Here is a 21,497-nt window from a genome sequence, read left to right as displayed (position 1 = left end):
TACGTGTAAATGCTTCGTATGTTATTGCGAGTGGAAAATAACAGACATCAGCCACTATCGTGTGTACAACAAACTTGTTGGGTAACACGATTTCTTCAAGTCACACCAATGTTTGCGTCAGCCAGTCATAAAATGTATCGTGTCCCTATTCTGTTGAGTGGCGTTGTAACTGCGTTATCTCAGACACTTTCACATCGTGAGATTCAAATACGACATAAAGCTCGTGTGATAATGGACACTTAAAGGTGTCATCAACTAAGCACGAAATAAGCCATCATTTATCGTTTCTTCGCACGCGTACACGGCTTGTTCATTTGTGTGTGAAAACCTGGCATGATCTGCATGGCACGGCGATTCACGCTCCACATCCGATGTCATGGTCGTATTAGTGGGTCGCTACAGGAGCCGCGAAAGGGCCGTTGTTTCGGATTCTCCCAGCTGCATTGTTATCGAGCACTGCCACTTTTGCCATTTACAAAGATTACACTTATAGACAACATATTTTGCCCATAGTTCCACTACTTTCCCAAATGTTTATTTATTCTTATGCTGTTTTCATGCAGTGCATGTTGGCCTGAACATTGTCGCGTATTTCGCCTGCACAAACGCATAGAAATACAGACTGAAAGTCGTTTTCATATATTGCTAGCGTAAAGAAACCGGAAATTCTTCTCAAGCATTGTCTAGTTCCGTGGCACTGAAGCGAAATTACAAGATGCTCCAAAGATCGCATAGCTCAGTGCAATAGCTATGCAAAAGCGTAGGTGAAGCTTCTACTCACAAAGGCATGTTATCCTTCAAATGGCACAATCTGCCGACGAAACCTGAACGCAAACCCCTAATCAATTCTCAACCTCTTGCTACTGTAATACGATTTTCCCGTACTTTGCCTGCCAGTGTCTAGTGCCTTACCACATTTAAGTAGACGACCTGTTCCTGAATGCCAGCCTAGCAGCCGTGAAGAACGAAGGTTATGGCATCATTCCAATCGATTACATGTTGCTGTTGTCTCTGTCATTTCTCTATGAAGGCAATCTGCTACTAATCCTAGTACCTCGAGGCGCACTTATCGAGGGCTTACGCACTTCCCCATGTTTCCCCAATGAGGCGGAAACTACTCTCTAATCAGGCCCGCTTACCTGCTGGAAATAGCGCTACAGATACTATAAGCATCTCTTCCGCTGAAATCGCGGTAAACGGGTCTTTCTTGAATAGCAGTAAGCTAGCTTGCTTGCCGAACTAGGTCCTGGCAAAATAAGACCAACAAACGGTGCTCTATAGATTTTACACCACTTGTACAACACAGGACAATCCTTTCCAGTTTTTACAGGCTCCTTCCCTGCGACAGTTTGCTGAAATTCACAAAATTGTCGAGCCCATTGGTAAGGCCCGTAGCAATATACACTTGTCTGATGTGCTGTGGAGCCACATTAAGCCCACTAGCGTCGTGTTGGCTTAGTATTTCGTGTCGTCGGACTGAACTGTGTAAAAGAACGTACGAAAAAATTTGAACATTCTTGTTTACTCTACGTGTTAAGACCCTGTCAGTCTCCTAGCAGAGGTGCGAGAGCGGTAGATAATAAGTCATGATCGAGTAACATCATACGGGAAATATGAGAAGTTTGTTTTCTCAGATGACGGTCGCTGTTGACCACTGAGTAAATCATAAGGAAAATGGCAAGAATGCAGAAACGCCAATGTGTGCGAGAGGCGGAAAGAAGAGTGCAAAAAAAAAAAAAAATTATAGGAATGCAAGATTAAAGGAGGAATGGCGATTCGTGTAGGCGAGTTAAAACATTCAGATAATCGTACGAGCTCCTATCATATCATGGATGACTTTTGAAAGCCTATAATTTTCTCAGTTTTGGCAACCATTCCGTTTTGGCAGTGCTGGAATTAGACGATGAACCAAGCTTTCTCTCCCTTGCCGAGAGTCTGTTGTTCGCTCTCTCACTCTCGCTGTCTCTCTTGCTCGCGTTCACGTTCACGCTTTGCTGCTGGCTTGTTCTTTCTTTTCTTCGAGCAATTAGCTTGCATTGACAATCATTGTATATAATTATTGGTCACTTGAAATTGCGCTTACGTGTACTGAGTGGATTCTGGCGTAACGTCCTTTTAACTCCAAAGAACGTAATGAAAACAGGAAGAATTTTATCATTTTACACCGGTGCAGGAACGCCAACTTTTGGCGAAAGGCTTAAAGCACAATGAAAAAAAAAGATGGGAAAGGAATGCCAGATAAAAGGAGGAATGGCGATTTATCTAGGCGAGTGAAAAGATTCAGATAATCACACGAGTTCCGGCGAATAAATTTCTTTGGCTGCTTTAGACATTCTCGTGTTTGGGCGGGGCTGGGATTACACGAAGATGCAAGCTCCCTCTTGCTAGCTTAGAGTCCATTGTTCGCTCGCTCACTCTCGCTGGAGCTCTCGTTCCCGCTTTGCTGATGGCTCGTTGTTTTTCTTCAGGGAATCAGCTTACGTTGACAATCATCGTAGATTATATTTGTTGTCTAATAGTAATACACTACAAGAGAGCAGCAGGCAGCGTGTCTCAAGCAGAGCAGCTCAGGAAATCTCGAGCTTGTGCCTCCCGGACGAATGGCGATGTGGCTGCAGCGCCAGACATTCCTCTTCATTAGAATTGCCCCCCCCCCCCCCCCGCCATAGGAAAAGGAGCCATCCTGGCGACTCATGGTGAACATAGAATCATGGGGTCGCAATACTGCTTCAGGCGTTGTACGTGGACGGTTTCACGACCACGACAGCGTTGGTTCGTAGGTGGCGTGACAGGCTCGACAATATAGTTCACAGGCGAAGTCTGCACTACAACAGGGTTGGGTCCTTGATATTTGGAGGCAAGCTTGGATCATAGTCCAGCAGGAATGGCAGGAACCCAAAGCCATACAAGGCAGTCCGGAAGAAAGTGACAATGCGGGTGATAATTGTCAAATCGACATTTTCGTTGCCGTTGGTCGACGGCTGTAAAGAACGGGCGAGCTGACGGCATTCCTCTGCGCGGCGGGCAGCTTTAGAAATGGGTGTACATTCGGATGAGTCGGGTGTGAACGGAAGAATGGTGTCGAGGGTAGTCGGAGGCTCGCATCCGTATGAAAGGAGGAATGGGGGGTTGTTTGTGGTCGCCTGTGGTGCAGTGTTGTAGGCGAACGTGATGAATGGCAAAAGGAGGTCCCCAACAGTGTGATCAGTGGCGACGTATTTGGAGAGAATGTCGCCCAGGGTGTGGTTAAATCTTTCCATCAGAGCATTATTTTGAGGATGGTAGGCGGTGGTGGTGCGATGAACGATGCGACATTCAGCAAGGAGCGCGTCTACGACTTCGGAGAGGAAGACACGTCCTCTATCACGCAAAAGTACGCGAGGTGCACCGTGACGGAGAATAACGTTTTTCAGGAGGAAGGATGCTATATCACGAGCGGTGGCAGCAGGCAGAGCGGCTGCTTCTGCGTATCGCGTCAAATGGTCGATGGCGAAGATTATGGCGAAGATGGCGGAAGGGGCTCATACAGGTCAATGCCAATGCGATCGAAGCGCCTGGCAGGGCATGGGATTGGCTAGAGTGGACCAGAGACATGCTGAGCAGGAGGAACCTTGCGGCGTTGGCACTGAGGGAACAACCAAATGTACTTGCACACAAAGGTGTGCATTGCTGCGCCAATAAAATCTGGAGCGAAGCCGGGAGTACGTCTTGAAGACACCCGCATGTGCACGCTGCGGGGCAGTATAGAAGGCAAAACATATTTCACCACGAAGATGTCGAGGTATGACCAGCAGCCTCTTGCTGACGTCCGAGACGTAATTCCGGCGATAGAGAAGTCCATCCCGAATTTCGAAGTGAGATGCTAGACGGCGCAAGGCTCGAGAAGGTGAAGCAACGGTCGACAGGTTTGAACGGAAGCGGATAAGAGCACTAATCCAGGCATCCTTGCGTTGCTCCGAAGCCATGTCGCAGCCTGCTGGGACCGAAAGTGCTTGGTCCCAGCAGGCATCGCTTTCGGTTGACACGGGCGAACGGGAAAGCGCGTCGGCATCGGTGTGGCGGCGGCCAGACCCGTAGACAACGCGCACGTTGAAATCTTGCAACCGCAAAGCCCAGCGAGCTAATCGACTTGAGGGGTTCTTCAACGTGGACAGCCAACAAAGTGCATGGTGGTCTGTAATCACGTCGAAGGGGCGGCCATAGAGGTAGGGTCGAAATTTACCAAGTGCCTCGATTATGGCCAAACATTCCTTCTCCGTAACGGAATAAGTCTTCTCGACTTTGGTGAGGGTGCAGCTTGCGTATGCAACGACGTACTCGTCGAATCCAGATTTGCGCTGCGCGAGCACAGCGTCGAGTCCAACACCGCAGGCGTCGGTGCGCACTTCGGTCGGAGCTGTCTGGTCGAAGTGACGCAGTATAGGCGGCGAGGTCAGCTGACGACGCAATTCTTGGAAGTCATCGTCACGAGCGGACCACCACGCGTAATCGTTCAAGTGGCTCCGTAGAAGCTGATTCAAGGGAGCGGTGATGGACGCAAAATTCCGAATGAAGCGGCGAAAGTAGGAACACAGGCTAAGGAAGGTGCGACAGTCTCGACGGCGGAAGGTTTGAGAAAATCAGCAACTGCATGGAGATTGGCGGCGTCAGGGAGAATACCGTGTTTAGATGCTACGTGGCCAAGGATGGTGAGCTGACTTGTGCCGAAGTGGCATTTCTTCAGGTTGAGCTGAAGGCCGGCGGCAGTTAGGCACTGTAACACTTCCTCCAGCCTACAGAGATAAGTGGGAAAATGAGGCGAAAAAACAACCACATCATCAAAGTAGCACAGGCACGTTTTCCACTTGAGACCACGCAAAAGGTTGTCCATCATACGCTCAAATGTTGCAGGAGCGTCAAGCCTGAAAGGCATGACACGAAATTCATATAGGTCATCTGGTGTTACAAAAGCCGTTTTAGGTTGGTCTTCGGGTGCTATGGGGATTTACCAATAGCCGCTGCGTAAGTCGATAGAAGAGAAGAACTCCGCGCCTTGGAGACACTCAAGGGTGTCGTCAATTTTCGGAAGAGGGTAAGAATCTTTACGGGTTATTTTGTTAAGGCGACGGTAATCGACACAGAATCGAATCGATCCATCCTTCTTAACAAGAAAAACGGGAAATGCCCAGGGGCTATCCGAAGGCTGAATGACGCCGCGCTTGTGCATGTCCGCTACTTGGTCGTCGATAACTCGGCGCTCTGTCGCGGATACACGATATGGTCTTTGTCGTAGTGGCTCACTGGTACCCGTGTCGATGCGATGTCAAACAGTTGACGTGCGGCCCAAGGAACCATGCTGGCAGTCGAAAGACGAACGGAATTTGTCGAGAAGGCGTAGAAGCTGGGCACGTTGAGAAACAGTCAAAGTGTCGGCGATGGAGCTATGTAAAACATCGGGCGAAGTCGGCTACTGCGCGGGGTTACAGGTCACTTCGGCGACTTCATGAGTAGCGATGGAACCAGTTGGCATTTCAATGATGACACCAGGGTCGACACACTGGGCACGGCCAACGCACTGCCCACGAAGCAAAGTGAGAGGACAGGATAATCGGTTGGCGACGAGCAGTCTGCTGACGCCGGCGTGAACGTCCCAAAGACCGAAAGGCAGCGGGGAAAGTGCGCTGGCATCAGCAACAATGTTGCATGACACTGTGGCAAGGGGAGACGAGTGCGGTAATATTGTAACGTCTTCGGCAACAAATACTTTATCATCAGGTTCACGAGCGTCAAGGAGTGGGGAATGATACAGCGTTTGAAATTCTACTTCAGCACGAGAACCACCGATGACGGCCTTATTAGCGGAAAGCAAGTCCCAGCCCAAAATAAGATCGTGGAAACAAGAACACAGCACCAAAAATTCCACGATGTAGAGGATGCCGCTGATCACAACGCAAGGAGGAGCCGTAGCTGTAGACGTGATACGGTCAGCGCTGGCAGTACGAAGTGGCACGTTTGAGAGTGGCGTCTTCAATTTTCTGAGCGAACGGCAAATTCGGCACTAAGAACTGAAACTGCGGCACCAGTGTCAACGAGGGTGAGTGCAGCGACGCCGTTCCCATATACATCAATAACATTAGCCGGAGAAGGGAGAGGCCTTGGTCTGTTCGTGGGTGACGCAGTTCGTGCCTCTGGAACTCCGACGATTAGTTTTCCCGTTCCGGCATAGAAGGACGACGACGCATAGGCGAAAGCGAGCGGTGTAGAGGCGATGGCGAACGGTGGCCAAGAAGAGGGCGGTGGTCCGAGTAGGAAGACATCTGGCCAGGGATCTGAGACGCGGAGGATGACGGGTATGGGGAAACTTATGGTTCCGTCTCGAAGCTACGGCTGTAGGATGTTGTGCGGCGGCGACAAAATTGTGTAACGTGGCCAGGTAGACCACACGCAAAACATAGTGCCCGGTTGTCAGGAGTGCGCCATTGTCCACTGCTGTGTGGGTACCACGGCTGAAGGAAGGGAGGAGATGGAAGCAGTGAGACGACTGATGAGAATGGCGCAAATGTCGGAGGTGGTGGCCGCGCGAGAGCCTCGGCATAGCTGAGAGGTGCAGTCACCTCGGGAAAGGCAACGGGAGTAGGCACCGGTGGTGTCTCGAAGGCAGAAGGCAGAGCTGCGCTAACCTGGCGAAGGTTGGCCGGCAAAGGCGAAGGTGGTGGCGTGGCTGAGGACAGCAGCGAAAGCTGACGAGGGACCTCAGCATGGACGAACTCTTTTATCTGGCAAAGCAGGGAGTCCATCTCAGGAGCCGCGGTTATGGTCGCGAGGGTTTCGTCGGAAGCAGGGGGCTCCGCGTGCGATGACGCTGTTTGCAGAGCTCGTCGAAACTCTGGCAAAGCTCAATGACCTGAGAAACAGTGCCTCGGTTTTTGGACAGCAGCATATGAAAGGCATCGTCGGAAATACCCTTCATGATGTGACGTACCTTGCCCGCCTCTGCCATCGTCGGGTTGACACGCCGGCAGAGATCGACGATGTCCTCTATGTCGCTGGTGAACCTTTCACCAGTTTGCTGGGATCGGCTTCGTAGGCGTTGTTCAGCGCAAAGTTTGCGCATGACAGGGCGGCCGAAAACTGATGCGATGCTGGTTTTGAAGCTAGCCAACGTGCGGAAATCGGTTTCGTGGTTTTTTAACCACAGCTTGGCGACGCCCGATAAATAGAAGATCGCGTTGCCGAGCTTGAGCGGATCGTCCCATTTGTTGGAGTTGCTGGCGCATTTATAGGAATTCCAGCCAATCTTCAACGTCTTTATTATCGGTGCCGCTGAAAATATCAGGATCCCGCTAATTCTGGTCACCGGCACATACTTGGATTAATTTTATAGCGCATCTATTTGTTTGGCTGCTTTAGACATTTCTATGTATGGGCGATGCTGGGATCAGACGAACAGGCAAGCTCTCTCTGGCTTGCTTAGATTCGGTTGTTCGCTCACTCCCCGTTGCTGTCTATCTGAGTGGCTCTATCGCTCACTCTTATTTGTTGGCTAGTTCTTGTTTTTGTTCGGCTAATGAGTTTATATTAAAAATCATGGTAGATAATTTATATCACTTGTATTTGTGGTTAAGTGTGCTAACTGCTTTCATGTGTAAGGTCCTTTTAACTTCAAAGATGGTTCAGATAAGACAAGAAACGCTTCTTTATTTTGGCGTTTTAAACAGATGCTGAAATGCCAACCTGTAACGAAGGGCGGGAATAATAATGCAAAAAATTGGTCAGGATGCAAGATTAAAGGAGGAATGGCAATTTGTGTAGCTGAGTGGAAACATTCATGTAATCACACGAGCTCCGATGTTAACAGGAATGTCATTTTAAAGCATATATATTTCTCTGGGTGCTTTACAAACCCTTGCCTTTTGGCGGTACTAGGAGTAGACGAAGAACAAAGCTCTGGCTTGTTTGGAGTCTGTTGTTGGCTTGCACAATCTATATGTATCCCTCGTTCACGCTCTAAGTTACTCTATGTTGTTGGCTCGATCTTTATTTTGTTCGGGCAATCAGATTGCACTGACAATCATTTTACATAATTTCCGCTCACATAGAATTGTGGTTACCATTACTGACTGAAGCTCCGTTTCACCTGAAACCACTCACTGTGAAGAGGAATTTTACTTTGCCAAATTAAACGATTGCAGAAACGCCAATGTGTGACAAAAGGCTCATAGAAAAATGCAAGAAAATTGGACAAGAATGCAAGATTAAAAGAGGAATGTCGATTTGTGTAGGTGAGTCAACACATTCAGGTAACCTTTTGAGCTCGTGTCATATGATGGATGCTTTTTGAAAGCGCAGAAGTTTCTCTTGCTGCTTTAGCAACTTTTGTGTTTGGGCAGTGCAGGGATTAGACGAAGAGGCAAGCTCTCGCTTGCTTGCGTGGAGTCTGTTGTTGGCTTGCATATCCTATACGTTTCTCTCGCCCGAGCTTTCAATCATTCTGCTGGTAGCTCGTTCTCTCTATTGTTCAGGCAATCAGATTACATTCGCACTCAGTGTAGATAATTTTGTGACACGAAATTTTGGTTACCTGTGCAGACTGAATTCTTGTGTAAAGTCCTTTTAAACAAGAATAATGTACTGAAAATAAAAAGAGCATTTATTTACTTTGCCATTTCAAACAAGAGCAGAAACACGAACTTGTGATGAAAGGCTAAAGGAAGAATGCAAGAAAATGGGACATGAATGCAAGATGGAAGGAGGAATGCCGACTTGTGTAGGTAAGTGACAACGTTCAGATAATCACGTGAGCTCCGGTGTTGTCACGGATGCCTTCTTAAGGCGCATCAAGTTCTTTGGCTGCTTGAGATGTGTTCGGGCTTCGGCGGTGCTTGGATTAGACGATGAGGCAGGCTCTCTCTCGCCAGCTTAGAATCCGTTGTCCGCTTGCTCACTCACGCTGTGTCTCTTACTGGCGCTTTCGTTGACACTTTGCTGCTGGTTCGTTGAGAATAATTGTTGATAATATTTCCTCACTCGAAATTGTCGTTAAACGTACTGACTGAATTCATGCGTCTAATCTTTTTACACCAATGGACGTACCGAAAAGACGGTTTTCTTTACTTTGCCATTTTAACAGGTACAGAAATGCCAACATGTGACGAAAGGGTAAAAGAACAATGCAAACAAATTGGACAGGAATGTAGGGTTCAAGGAACAATGCCAATTTGTGTAGGTGAGTTCATTGGAGCTCGTGTCATGCCATGGAAGACTTGCGAAAGCGTACAAATTTGTCTTGCTCTGTTAGCAAATTTTGTGTTAGGGCGGTGCGTGCTGGCATTAGACGAAGAGGCAAGCTCTCTCTCGCTTGCTTGGGGTTTGTTGTTGGCTCGCACATCTTTTATGTTTCTCTTGCTCGCGCTCTCAATGATTCTGCTGGTGGCTCGTTCTCTGTATTGTTCAGGCAATTAGAGATCACATTGGCAATCATTGCGGATAATTTGTGTGAGTTGAAATTGTGGTTACTTGTACTGACTGAATTCTTGTGAAATGTACTTTTCACAAATAACAATGCTATGGAAAGAAAAGAAACATGTGTTTACTTTGCCATTTTAAACAAGTGCAGAAACGCCAACTTGTGACGAAAGGCAAAAAGAAAAATGCAATAAATTGGGACAGGAATGCACGATCAAAGGAGGAATGGCGATTTGTGCAGGTGAGTGAAAACATGCAGATAATCATTCGAGCTCGTGTCATACTATGGATGACTTGTGAAAGTGCAGAAATTCCTTTTGCCCTTTTATCAACATGCCTGTTTGCGCGGTGCGTGCTTGGATCAGACGAAGAGGGAAGCTCTCTCTAGCATGCTTGGGGTGTGCTGTTGGCTCGCACATCGTTTAGGTTTCTCTCGCTCGCGCTCTCAATCATTCTGCTGGTGGCTAGTTCTTTCTATTGTTCAGGCAATTAGAGATCACATTGGCAATCATTGGAGATAATTTCTGTGACTTGAAATTGTGGTTACTTGTACTGACTTAATTCTTGTGAAATGTACTTTTAACAAATAAGAATGTAATGAAAAGAAAAGGAACATGTCTTTACTTTGCCATTTTAAACAAGTGCAGAAACCCCAACTTGTGACCAAAGGCAAAAAGAACAATGCAATAAATTGGGACAGGAATGCAAGATGAAAGGAGGAATGGCGATTTGTGCAGGTGAGTGAAAACATTCAAGAAATTATCCTAGCTCGTCATATATTATGGAAGACTTGTGAAAGCTTAGAAATTTCTCTTGCCCTTTTATCATGTCGGTTTGGGCGGTGCGTACTTGGATCAGACGAAGAGGGAAGCTCTCTCTCGCTTGCTTGGGGTCTGCTGTCGACTCGCACATCGTTTACATTTCTCTCGCTCGCGCTCTCAATCATTCTGCTGGTGGCTAGTTCTTTCTATTGTTCAGGCAATCAGTGGTCTCATTGGCAATCATTGGAGATAAGTTCCGTGACTCGAAATTGTGGTTACGTGTACTGACTGAATACTTGTGAAATGTACTTTTCACAAATAACACTGTAATGAAAACAAAAGGAACATGTCTTTACTTTGCCATTTTAAACAAGTGCAGAAACCCCAACTTGTGACCAAAGGCAAAAAGAACAATGCAATAAATTGGGACAGGAATGCAAAATGAAAGGAGGAATGGCGATTTGTGCAGGTGAGTGAAAACATTCAAGAAATTATCCTAGTTCGTCATGTATTATGGAAGACTTGTGAAAGCTTAGAAATTGCTCTTGCCCTTTTATCATGTCTGTTTGGGCGGTGCGTACTTGGATCAGACGAAGAGGGAAGCTCTCTCTCGCTTGCTTGGGGTCTGCTGTCGACTCGCACATCGTTTACATTTCTCTCGCTCGCGCTCTCAATCATTCTGCTGGTGGCTAGTTCTTTCTATTGTTCAGGATTTTAGAGATCACATTGGCAATCATTGGAGATAATTTGCGTGACTCGAAATTGTGGTTACGTGCACTGACTGAATTCTTGTGAAATGTACTTTTCACATATAACGATGTAATGAAAAGAAAAGGAACATGCCTTTACTTTGCCATTTTAAACAAGTGCAGAAACGCCAACTTGTGACGAAAGGAAAAAACAACTATGCAATAAATTGGGACAGGAATGCAAGATAGAAGGAGGAATGGCGATTTGTGCAGGTGAGTGAAAACATTCAAGAAATTATCCTAGCTCGTCTTATATTATGGAAGACTTGTGAAAGCGTGGAAATTTCTCTCGCCCTTTTATCATGTCTGTCTGGGCGGTGCGTGCTTGGATCAGACGAAGAGGCAAGCTCTCTCTCGCTGGCTTGGTGTCTGTTGTTGGCTCGCACATCTTTTACGTTTCTCTCGCTCGCACTCTCAATCATTCTGCTGGTGTCTCGTTCTTTCTATTGTTCAGGCAATTAGAGGTCACATTGACAATCGTTGGAGATAGTTTCCGTGACTCGAAATTGTGGTTACGTGTACTGACTGAATTCTTGTGAAATGAACTTTTAACAAATAACAAGGTAATGAAAAGAAAAGGAACATGTCTCTACTTTGCCATTTTAAACACGTGCAGTAACCCCAACTTGTGACGAAAGGCAAAAAGAAAAATGCAATAAATTGGGACAGGAATGCAAGATGAAAGGAGGAATGGCGATTTGTGCAGGTGAGTGAAAACATTCAAGAAATTATCCTAGCTCGTCTTATATTATGGAAGACTTGTGAAAGCGCAGAAATTTCTCTTGCCCTTTTATCATGTCTGTTTGGGCGGTGCGTACTTGGATCAGACGAAGAGGGAAGCTCTTTCTCGCTTGCTTGGGGTCTGCTGTCGGCTCGCACATCGTTTACATTTCTCTCGCTCGCGCTCTCAATCATTCTCCTGGTGGCTAGTTCTTTCTATCGTTCAGGATATTAGAGATCACTTTGGCAATCATTGGAGATAATTTGCGTGACTCGAAATTGTGGTTACGTGCACTGACTGAATTCTTGTGAAATGTACTTTTCACATATAACGATGTAATGAAAAGAAAAGGAACATGTCTTTACTTTGCCATTTTAAACAAGTGCGGAAACGCCAACTTGTGACGAAAGGAAAAAAACAACAATGCAATAAATTGGGACAGGAATGCAAGATAAAAGGAGGAATGGCGATTTGTGCAGGTGAGTGAAAACATGCAGATAATCATTCGAGCTCGTCTTATATTATGGAAGACTTGTGAAAGCGTAGAAATTTCTCTTGCCCTTTTATCATGTCTGTTTGGGCGGTGTGTGCTTGGATCAGACGAAGAGGGAAGCTCTCTCTCGCTTGCTTGGGGTGTGCTGTTGGCTCGCACATCGTTTACGTTTCTCTCGCTCGCGCTGTCAATCATTCTGCTGGTGGCTAGTTCTTTCTATTGTTCAGGCAATTAGAGATCACATTGGCAATCATTGGAGATAATTTCTGTGACTTGAAATTGTGGTTACTTGTACTGACTTAATTCTTGTGAAATGTACTTTTAACAAATAACAATGTAATGAAAAGAAAAGGAACATGTCTTTACTTTGCCATTTTAAACAAGTGCAGAAACCCCAACTTGTGACCAAAGGCAAAAAGAACAATGCAATAAATTGGGACAGGAATGCAAGATGAAAGGAGGAATGGCGATTTGTGCAGGTGAGTGAAAACATTCAAGAAATTATCCTAGCTCGTCATATATTATGGAAGACTTGTGAAAGCTTAGAAATTTCTCTTGCCCTTTTATCATGTCTGTTTGGGCGGTGCGTACTTGGATCAGACGAAGAGGGAAGCTCTTTCTCGCTTGCTTGGGGTCTGCTGTCGACTCGCACATCGTTTACATTTCTCTCGCTCGCGCTCTCAATCATTCTGCTGGTGGCGAGTTCTTTCTATTGTTCAGGATATTAGAGATCACATTGGCAATCATTGGAGATAATTTCTGTGACTTGAAATTGTGGTTACTTGTACTGACTTAATTCTTGTTAAATGAACTTTTGACAAATAACAAGGTAATGAAAAGAAAAGGAACATGTCTCTACTTTGCCATTTTAAACACGTGCAGTAACCCCAACTTGTGACGAAAGGCAAAAAGAAAAATGCAATAAATTGGGACAGGAATGCAAGATGAAAGGAGGAATGGCGATTTGTGCAGGTGAGTGAAAACATTCAAGAAATTATCCTAGCTCGTCATATATTATGGAAGACTTGTGAAGGCTTAGAAATTTCTCTTGCCCTTTTATCATGTCTGTTTGGGCGGTGCGTACTTGGATCAGACGAAGAGGGAAGCTCTCTCTCGCTTGCTTGGGGTCTGCTGTTGGCTCGCACATTGTTTACGTTTCTCTCGCTCGCGCTCTCAATCATTCTGCTGGTGGCTAGTTCTTTCTATTGTTCAGGATATTAGAGATCACATTGGCAATCATTGGAGATAATTTCTGTGACTTGAAATTGTGGTTACTTGTACTGACTTAATTCTTGTGAAATGTACTTTTAACAAATAACAATGTAATGCAAAGAAAAGGAACATGTCCTTACTTTGCCATTTTAAACAAGTGCAGAAACGCCAACTTGTGACGAAAGGAAAAAACAACAATGCAATAAATTGGGACAGGAATGCAAGGTAAAAGGAGGAATGGCGATTTGTGCAGGTGAGAGAAAACATTCAAGAAATTATCCTAGCTCGTCTAATATTATGAAAGACTTGTGAAAGCGTAGAAATTTCTCTTGCCCTTTTATCATGTCTGTCTGGGCGGTGCGTGCTTGGATCAGACGAAGAGGCAAGCTCTCTCTCGCTTGCTTGGTGTCTGTTGTTGGCTCGCACATCTTTTACGTTTCTCTCGCTCGCGCTCTCCATCATTCTGCTGGTGGCTCGTTCTTTGCTATTGTTCAGGCAATTAGTGGTCTCATTGGCAATCATTGGAGATAAGTTCCGTGACACGAAATTGTGGTTACGTGTACTGACTGAATTCTTGTGAAATCTACTTTTAACAAATAACAAGGTAATGAAAAGAAAGGAGCATGTCTTTACTTTGTCATTTTAAACACGTGCAGTAACCCCAACTTGTGACGAAAGGCAAAAAGAACAATGCAATAAATTGGGACAGGAATGCAAGATGAAAGGAGGAATGGCGATTTGTGTAGGTGAGTGAAAACATTCAGATAATCATTCGAGCTCGAGTCATACTATGGAAGACTTGTGATAGCTTAGAAATTTCTCTTGCCCTTTTATCATGTCTGTTTGGGCGGTGCGTGCTTGGATCAGATGAAGAGGGAAGCTCTCTCTCACTTGCTTGGTGTCTCTTGTTGGCTCGCACATCTTTTACGTTTCTCTCGCTCGCGCTCTCAATCATTCTGCTGGTGTCTCGTTCTTTCTATTGTTCAGGGAACTAGAGGTCACATTGGCAATCATTGGAGATAAGTTCCGTGACTCGAAATTGTGGTTGCGTGTACTGACTGAATTCTTGTGAAATGCACTTTTCACAAATAACACTGTAATGAAAACAAAAGGAACATATCTTTACTTTGCCATTTTAAACAAGTGCAGAAACCCCAACTTGTGACCAAAGGCAAAAGGAACAATGCAATAAATTGGGACAGGAATGCAAGATGAAAGGAGGAATGGCGATTTGTGCAGGTGAGTGAAAACATTCAAGAAATCATTCTAGCTCGTGTCATACTATGGAAGACTTGTGAAGGCTTAGAAATTTCTCTTGCCCTTTTATGATGTCTGTTTGGGCGGTCCGTGCTTGGATCAGACGAAGAGGGAAGCTCTCTCTCGCTTGCTTGGGTTCTGCTGTTGGCTCGCACATTGTTTACGTTTCTCTCGCTCGCGCTCTCAATCATTCTGCTGGTGGCTAGTTCTTTCTATTGTTCAGGCAATTAGAGATCACATTTGCAATCATTGGAGACAATTTCTGTGACTTGAAATTGTGGTTACTTGTACTGACTTAATTCTTGTGAAATGTACTTTTAACAAATAACAATGTAATGAAAAGAAAAGGAACATGTCCTTACTTTGCCATTTTAAACAAGTGCAGAAACGCCAACTTGTGACGAAAGGAAAAAACAACAATGCAATAAATTGGGACAGGAATGCAAGATGAAAGGAGGAATGGCGATTTGTGCAGGTGAGGGAAAATATTCAAGAAATTATCCTAGCTCGTCATATATTATGGAAGACTTGTGAAAGCTTAGAAATTTCTCTTGCCCTTTTATCATGTCTATTTGGGCGGTGCGTACTTGGATCAGACGAAGAGGGAAGCTCTCTCTCGCTTGCTTGGGGTGTACTGTTGGCTCGCGCATCGTTTACGTTTCTCTCGCTCGCGCTCTCAATCATTCTGCTGGTGGCTAGTTCTTTCTATTGTTCAGGCAATGAGAGATCACATTGGCAATCATTGGAGATAATTTCTGTGACTTAAAATTGTGGTTACTTGTACTGACTTAATTCTTGTGAAATGTGCTTTTAACAAATAAGAATGTAATGAAAAGAAAAGGAACATGTCTTTACTTTGCCATTTTAAACAATGCTGAAACCCCAACTTGTGACCAAAGGCAAAAAGAACAATGCAATAAATTGGGACAGGAATGCAAGATGAAAGGAGGAATGGCGATTTGTGCAGGTGAGGGAAAATATTCAAGAAATTATCCTAGCTCGTCATATATTATGGAAGACTTGTGAAAGCTTAGAAATTTCTCTTGCCCTTTTATCATGTCTATTTGGGCGGTGCGTACTTGGATCAGACGAAGAGGGAAGCTCTCTCTCGCTTGCTTGGGGTGTACTGTTGGCTCGCGCATCGTTTACGTTTCTCTCGCTCGCGCTCTCAATCATTCTGCTGGTGGCTAGTTCTTTCTATTGTTCAGGCAATGAGAGATCACATTGGCAATCATTGGAGATAATTTCTGTGACTTAAAATTGTGGTTACTTGTACTGACTTAATTCTTGTGAAATGTGCTTTTAACAAATAAGAATGTAATGAAAAGAAAAGGAACATGTCTTTACTTTGCCATTTTAAACAATGCTGAAACCCCAACTTGTGACCAAAGGCAAAAAGAACAATGCAATAAATTGGGACAGGAATGCAAGATGAAAGGAGGAATGGCGATTTGTGCAGGTGAGGGAAAATATTCAAGAAATTATCCTAGGTCGTCATACATTATGGAAGACTTGTGAAAGCTTAGAAATTTCTCTTGCCCTTTTATCATGTCTATTTGGGCGGTGCGTACTTGGATCAGACGAAGAGGGAAGCTCTCTCTCGCTTGCTTGGGGTCTGTTGTTGGCTCGCGCAACTTTTACGTTTCTCTCGCTCGCACTCTCAATCATTCTGCAGGTGTCTGGTTCTTTCTATTGTTCAGGATATTAGAGATCACATTGGCAATCATTGGAGATAATTTGCGTGACTCGAAATTGTGGTTACGTGCACTGACTGAATTCTTGTGAAATGTACTTTTCACATATAACGATGTAATGAAAAGAAAAGGAACATGTCTTTACTTTGCGATTTTATACAAGTGCAGAAACGCCAACTTGTGACGAAAGGAAAAAACAACAATGCAATAAATTGGGACAGGAATGCAAGATAAAAGGAGGAATGGCGATTTGTGCAGGTGCGTGAAAACATTCAGATAATCATTCGAGCTCGTGTCATACTATGGATGACTTGTGAAAGCGTGGAAATATCTCTTGCCCTTTTATCCTGTCTGTTTGGGCGGTGTGTGCTTGGATCAGACGAAGAGGGAAGCTCTCTCTCGCTTGCTTGGGGTGTGATGTTGGGTCGCACATCGTTTACGTTTCTCTCGCTCGCGCTGTCAATCATTCTGCTGGTGGCTAGTTCTTTCTATTGTTCAGGCAATTAGAGATCACATTGGCAATCATTGGTGATAATTTCTGTGACTTGAAAGTGTGGTTACTTGTACTGACTTAATTCTTGTGAAATGTACTTTTAACAAATAACAATGTAATGAAAAGAAAAGGAACATGTCCTTACTTTTCCATTTTAAACAAGTGCAGAAACCCCAACTTGTGACCAAAGGCAAAAAGAACAATGCAATAAAGTGGGACAGGAATGCAAGATGAAAGGAGGAATGGCGATTTGTGCAGGTGAGTGAAAACGTTCAAGAAATTATCTTAGCTCGTCTTATATTATGGAAGACTTGTGAAAGCGTAGAAATTTCTCTTGCCCTTTTATCATGTCTGTCTGGGCGGTGCGTGCTTGGATCAGACGAAGAGGCAAGCTCTCTCTCGCTGGCTTGGTGTCTGTTGTTGGCTCGCACATATTTTACGTTTCTCTTGCTCGCGCTCTCAATCATTCTGCTGGTGTCTCATTCTTTCTATTGTTCAGGCAATCAATGGTCTCATTGGCAATCATTGGAGATAAGTTCCGTGACTCGAAATTGTGGTTACGTGTACTGACTGAATACTTGTGAAATGTACTTTTCACAAATAACACTGTAATGAAAACAAAAGGAACATGTCTTTACTTTGCCATTTTAAACAAGTGCAGAAACCCCAACTTGTGACCAAAGGCAAAAGGAACAATGCAATAAATTGGGACAGGAATGCAAGATGAAAGGAGGAATGGCGATTTGTGCAGGTGAGTGAAAACATTCAAGAAATCATTCTAGCTCGTGTCATACTATGGAAGACTTGTGAAGGCTTAGAAATTTCTCTTGCCCTTTTATGATGTCTGTTTGGGCGGTGTGTGCTTGGATCAGACGAAGAGGGAAGCTCTCTCGCTTGCTTGGGTTCTGCTGTTGGCTCGCACATTGTTTACGTTTCTCTCGCTCGCGCTCTCAATCATTCTGCTGGTGGCTAGTTCTTTCTATTGTTCAGGATATTAGAGATCACATTGGCAATCATTGGAGATAATTTCTGTGACTTGAAATTGTGGTTACTTGTACTGACTTAATTCTTGTGAAATGTACTTTTAACAAATAACAATGTAATGAAAAGAAAAGGAACATGTCCTTACTTTGCCATTTTAAACAAGTGCAGAAACGCCAACTTGTGACGAAAGGAAAAAACAACAATGCAATAAATTGGGACAGGAATGCAAGGTAAAAGGAGGAATGGCGATTTGTGGAGGTGAGTGAAAACATTCAAGAAATTATCCTAGCTCGTCTAATATTATGAAAGACTTGTGAAAGCGTAGAAATTTCTCTTGCCCTTTTATCATGTCTGTCTGGGCGGTGCGTGCTTGGATCAGACGAAGAGGCAAGCTCTCTCTCGCTTGCTTGGTGTCTGTTGTTGGCTCGCACATCTTTTACGTTTCTCTCGCTCGCGCTCTCCATCATTCTGCTGGTGGCTCGTTCTTTGCTATTGTTCAGGCAATTAGTGGTCTCATTGGCAATCATTGGAGATAAGTTCCGTGACTCGAAATTGTGGTTACGTGTACTGACTGAATTCTTGCGAAATCTACTTTTAACAAATAACAAGGTAATGAAAAGAAAAGGAGCATGTCTTTACTTTGTCATTTTAAACACGTGCAGTAACCCCAACTTGTGACGAAAGGCAAAAAGATCAATGCAATAAATTGGGACAGGAATGCAAGATGAAAGGAGGAATGGCGATTTGTGTAGGTGAGTAAAAACATTCAGATAATCATTCGAGCTCGTGTCATACTATGGAAGACTTGTGATAGCTTAGAAATTTCTCTTGCCCTTTTATCATGTCTGTTTGGGCGGTGCGTGCTTGGATCAGATGAAGAGGGAAGCTCTCTCTCACTTGCTTGGTGTCTCTTGTTGGCTCGCACATCTTTTACGTTTCTCTCGCTCGCGCTCTCAATCATTCTGCTGGTGTCTCGTTCTTTCTATTGTTCAGGCAATTAGAGGTCACATTGGCAATCATTGGAGATAAGTTCCGTGACTCGAAATTGTGGTTGCGTGTACTGACTGAATTCTTCTGAAATGCACTTTTCACAAATAACACTGTAATGAAAACAAAAGGAACATATCTTTACTTTGCCATTTTAAACAAGTGCAGAAACCCCAACTTGTGACCAAAGGCAAAAGGAACAATGCAATAAATTGGGACAGGAATGCAAGATGAAAGGAGGAATGGCGATTTGTGCAGGTGAGTGAAAACATTCAAGAAATCATTCTAGCTCGTGTCATACTATGGAAGACTTGTGAAGGCTTAGAAATTTCTCTTGCCCTTTTATGATGTCTGTTTGGGCGGTCCGTGCTTGGATCAGACGAAGAGGGAAGCTCTCTCTCGCTTGCTTGGGTTCTGCTGTTGGCTCGCACATTGTTTACGTTTCTCTCGCTCGCGCTCTCAATCATTCTGCTGGTGGCTAGTTCTGTCTACTGTTCAGGCAATGAGAGATCACATTGGCAATCATTGGAGATAATTTCTGTGACTTAAAATTGTGGTTACTTGTACTGACTTTATTCTTGTGAAATGTGCTTTTAACAAATAAGAATGTAATGAAAAGAAAAGGAACATGTCTTTACTTTGCCATTTTAAACAATGCTGAAACCCCAACTTGTGACCAAAGGCAAAAAGAACAATGTAATAAATTGGGACAGGAATGCAAGATGAAAGGAGGAATGGCAATTTGTGCAGGTGAGGGAAAATATTCAGGAAATTATCCTAGCTCGTCATATATTATGGAAGACTTGTGAAAGCTTAGAAATTTCTCTTGCCCTTTTATCATGTCTGTCTGGGCGGTGCGTGCTTGGATTAGACGAAGAGGCAAGCTCTCTCTCGCTTGCTTGGTGTCTATTGTTGGCTCGCACATATTTTACGTTTCTCTTGCTCGCGCTCTCAATCATTCTGCTGGTGGCTAGTTCTTTCTATTGTTCAGGCAATTAGAGATCACATTTGCAATCATTGGAGACAATTTCTGTGACTTGAAATTGTGGTTACTTGTACTGACTTAATTCTTGTGAAATGTACTTTTAAGAAATAACAATGCAATGAAAAGAAAAGGAACATGTCCTTACTTTGCCATTTTAAACAAGTGCAGAAACGCCAACTTGTGACGAAAGGAAAAAACAACAATGCAATAAATTGGGACAGGAATGCAAGATAAAAGGAGGAATGGCGATTTGTGCAGGTGTGTGAAAACATTCAGATAATCATTCGAGCTCGTGTCATACTATGGATGACTTGTGAAAGCGTAGAAATATCTCTTGCCCTTTTATCATGTCTGTTTGGGCGGTGTGTGCTTGGATCAGACGAAGAGGGAAGCTCTCTCTCGCTTGCTTGGGGTGTGCTGTTGGGTCGCACATCGTTTACGTTTCTCTCGCTCGCGCTGTCAATCATTCTGCTGGTGGCTAGTTCTTTCTATTGTTCAGGCAATTAGAGATCACATTGGCAATCATTGGTGATAATTTCTGTGACTTGAAATTGTGGTTACTTGTACTGACTTAATTCTTGTGAAATGTACTTTTAACAAATAACAATGTAATGAAAAGAAAAGGAACATGTCCTTACTTTGCCATTTTAAACAAGTGCAGAAACCCCAACTTGTGACCAAAGGCAAAAAGAACAATGCAATAAAGTGGGACAGGAATGCAAGATGAAAGGAGGAATGGCGATTTGTGCAGGTGAGTGAAAACGTTCAAGAAATTATCTTAGCTCGTCTTATATTATGGAAGACTTGTGAAAGCGTAGAAATTTCTCTTGCCCTTTTATCATGTCTGTCTGGGCGATGCGTGCTTGGATCAGACGAAGAGGCAAGCTCTCTCTCGCTGGCTTGGTGTCTGTTGTTGGCTCGCACAACTTTTACGTTTCTCTCGCTCGCATTCTCAACCATTCTGCTGGTGTCTCGTTCTTTCTATTCTTCAGGCAATTAGAGGTCACATTGGCAATCGTTGGAGATAACTTCCGTGACTCGAAATTGTGGTTACGTGTACTGACTGAATTCTTGTGAAATGTACTTTTAACAAATAACAAGGTAATGAAAAGAAAAGGAACATGTCTTTACTTTGTCATTTTAAACATGTGTAGTAACCCCAACTTGTGACGAAAGGCAAAACGAACAATGCAATAAATTGGGACAGGAATGCAAGATGAAAGGAGGAATGGCGATTTGTGTAGCTGAGTGAAAACATTCAGATAATCATTCGAGCTCGTGTCATACTATGGAAGACTTGTGAAAGCTTAGAAATTTCTCTTGCCCTTTTATCATGTCTGTTTGGGCTGTGCGTGCTTGGATCAGATGAAGATTGAAGCTCTCTCTCACTTGCTTGGTGTCTCTTGTTGGCTCGCACATCTTTTACGTTTCTCTCGCTCGCGCTCTCAATCATTCTGCTGGTGTCTCGTTCTTTCTATTGTTCAGGCAATTAGAGGTCACATTGGCAATCATTGCAGATAAGTTCCGTGACTCGAAATTGTGGTTACGTGTACTGACTGAATTTTCGTGAAATGTACTTTTCCCAAATAACACTGTAATGAAAACAAACGGAACATGTCTTTACTTTGCCATTTTAAACAAGTGCAGAAACCCCAACTTGTGACCAAAGGCAAAAGGAACAATGCAATAAATTGGGACAGGAATGCAAGATGAAAGG

At 44.2% G+C, this 21,497-nt stretch overlaps 3 long non-coding RNA genes across 5 annotated transcripts; all 3 read left to right on the top strand.

Annotated features, from left to right (window-relative positions):
- The first annotated feature begins 8,078 nt into the window (after positions 1–8,078).
- LOC129384272 (uncharacterized) lies at positions 8,079–10,668 on the top strand. Of its 2 annotated transcripts, XR_008612005.2 has the most exons (5): positions 8,079–8,261; positions 8,661–8,750; positions 9,110–9,205; positions 10,092–10,181; positions 10,585–10,668. It is a non-coding gene; the product is annotated as an uncharacterized lncRNA (long non-coding RNA). The 2 variants fall into 2 exon arrangements; XR_008612006.2 differs by lacking the exons at positions 10,092–10,181; positions 10,585–10,668 and adding an exon at positions 9,596–9,702 and having other exon boundaries at positions 8,085–8,261.
- Positions 10,669–11,905: 1,237 nt separating this feature from the next.
- Positions 11,906–15,210, top strand: LOC140212922 (uncharacterized). Its single transcript, XR_011889902.1, has 4 exons — positions 11,906–12,154; positions 13,544–13,633; positions 14,530–14,619; positions 15,023–15,210. It is a non-coding gene; the product is annotated as an uncharacterized lncRNA (long non-coding RNA).
- Positions 15,211–16,013: 803 nt separating this feature from the next.
- On the top strand, positions 16,014–20,525 carry LOC129384202 (uncharacterized). 2 transcript variants are annotated; one of them, XR_011889900.1, is made up of 8 exons: positions 16,014–16,096; positions 16,500–16,589; positions 17,486–17,575; positions 17,977–18,066; positions 18,471–18,560; positions 18,964–19,053; positions 19,949–20,038; positions 20,442–20,525. It is a non-coding gene; the product is annotated as an uncharacterized lncRNA (long non-coding RNA). The 2 variants fall into 2 exon arrangements; XR_011889901.1 differs by lacking the exon at positions 17,486–17,575.
- The last annotated feature ends 972 nt before the right edge of the window (positions 20,526–21,497 follow it).

Source organism: Dermacentor andersoni, chromosome 8 (genome assembly GCF_023375885.2).
Source record: "Dermacentor andersoni chromosome 8, qqDerAnde1_hic_scaffold, whole genome shotgun sequence".
Taxonomy (NCBI): Eukaryota; Metazoa; Arthropoda; class Arachnida; order Ixodida; family Ixodidae; genus Dermacentor; species Dermacentor andersoni.
The sequence above is the reverse complement of the archived record's forward strand: the minus strand, read 5'-3'. Positions and strand labels throughout refer to the sequence as shown.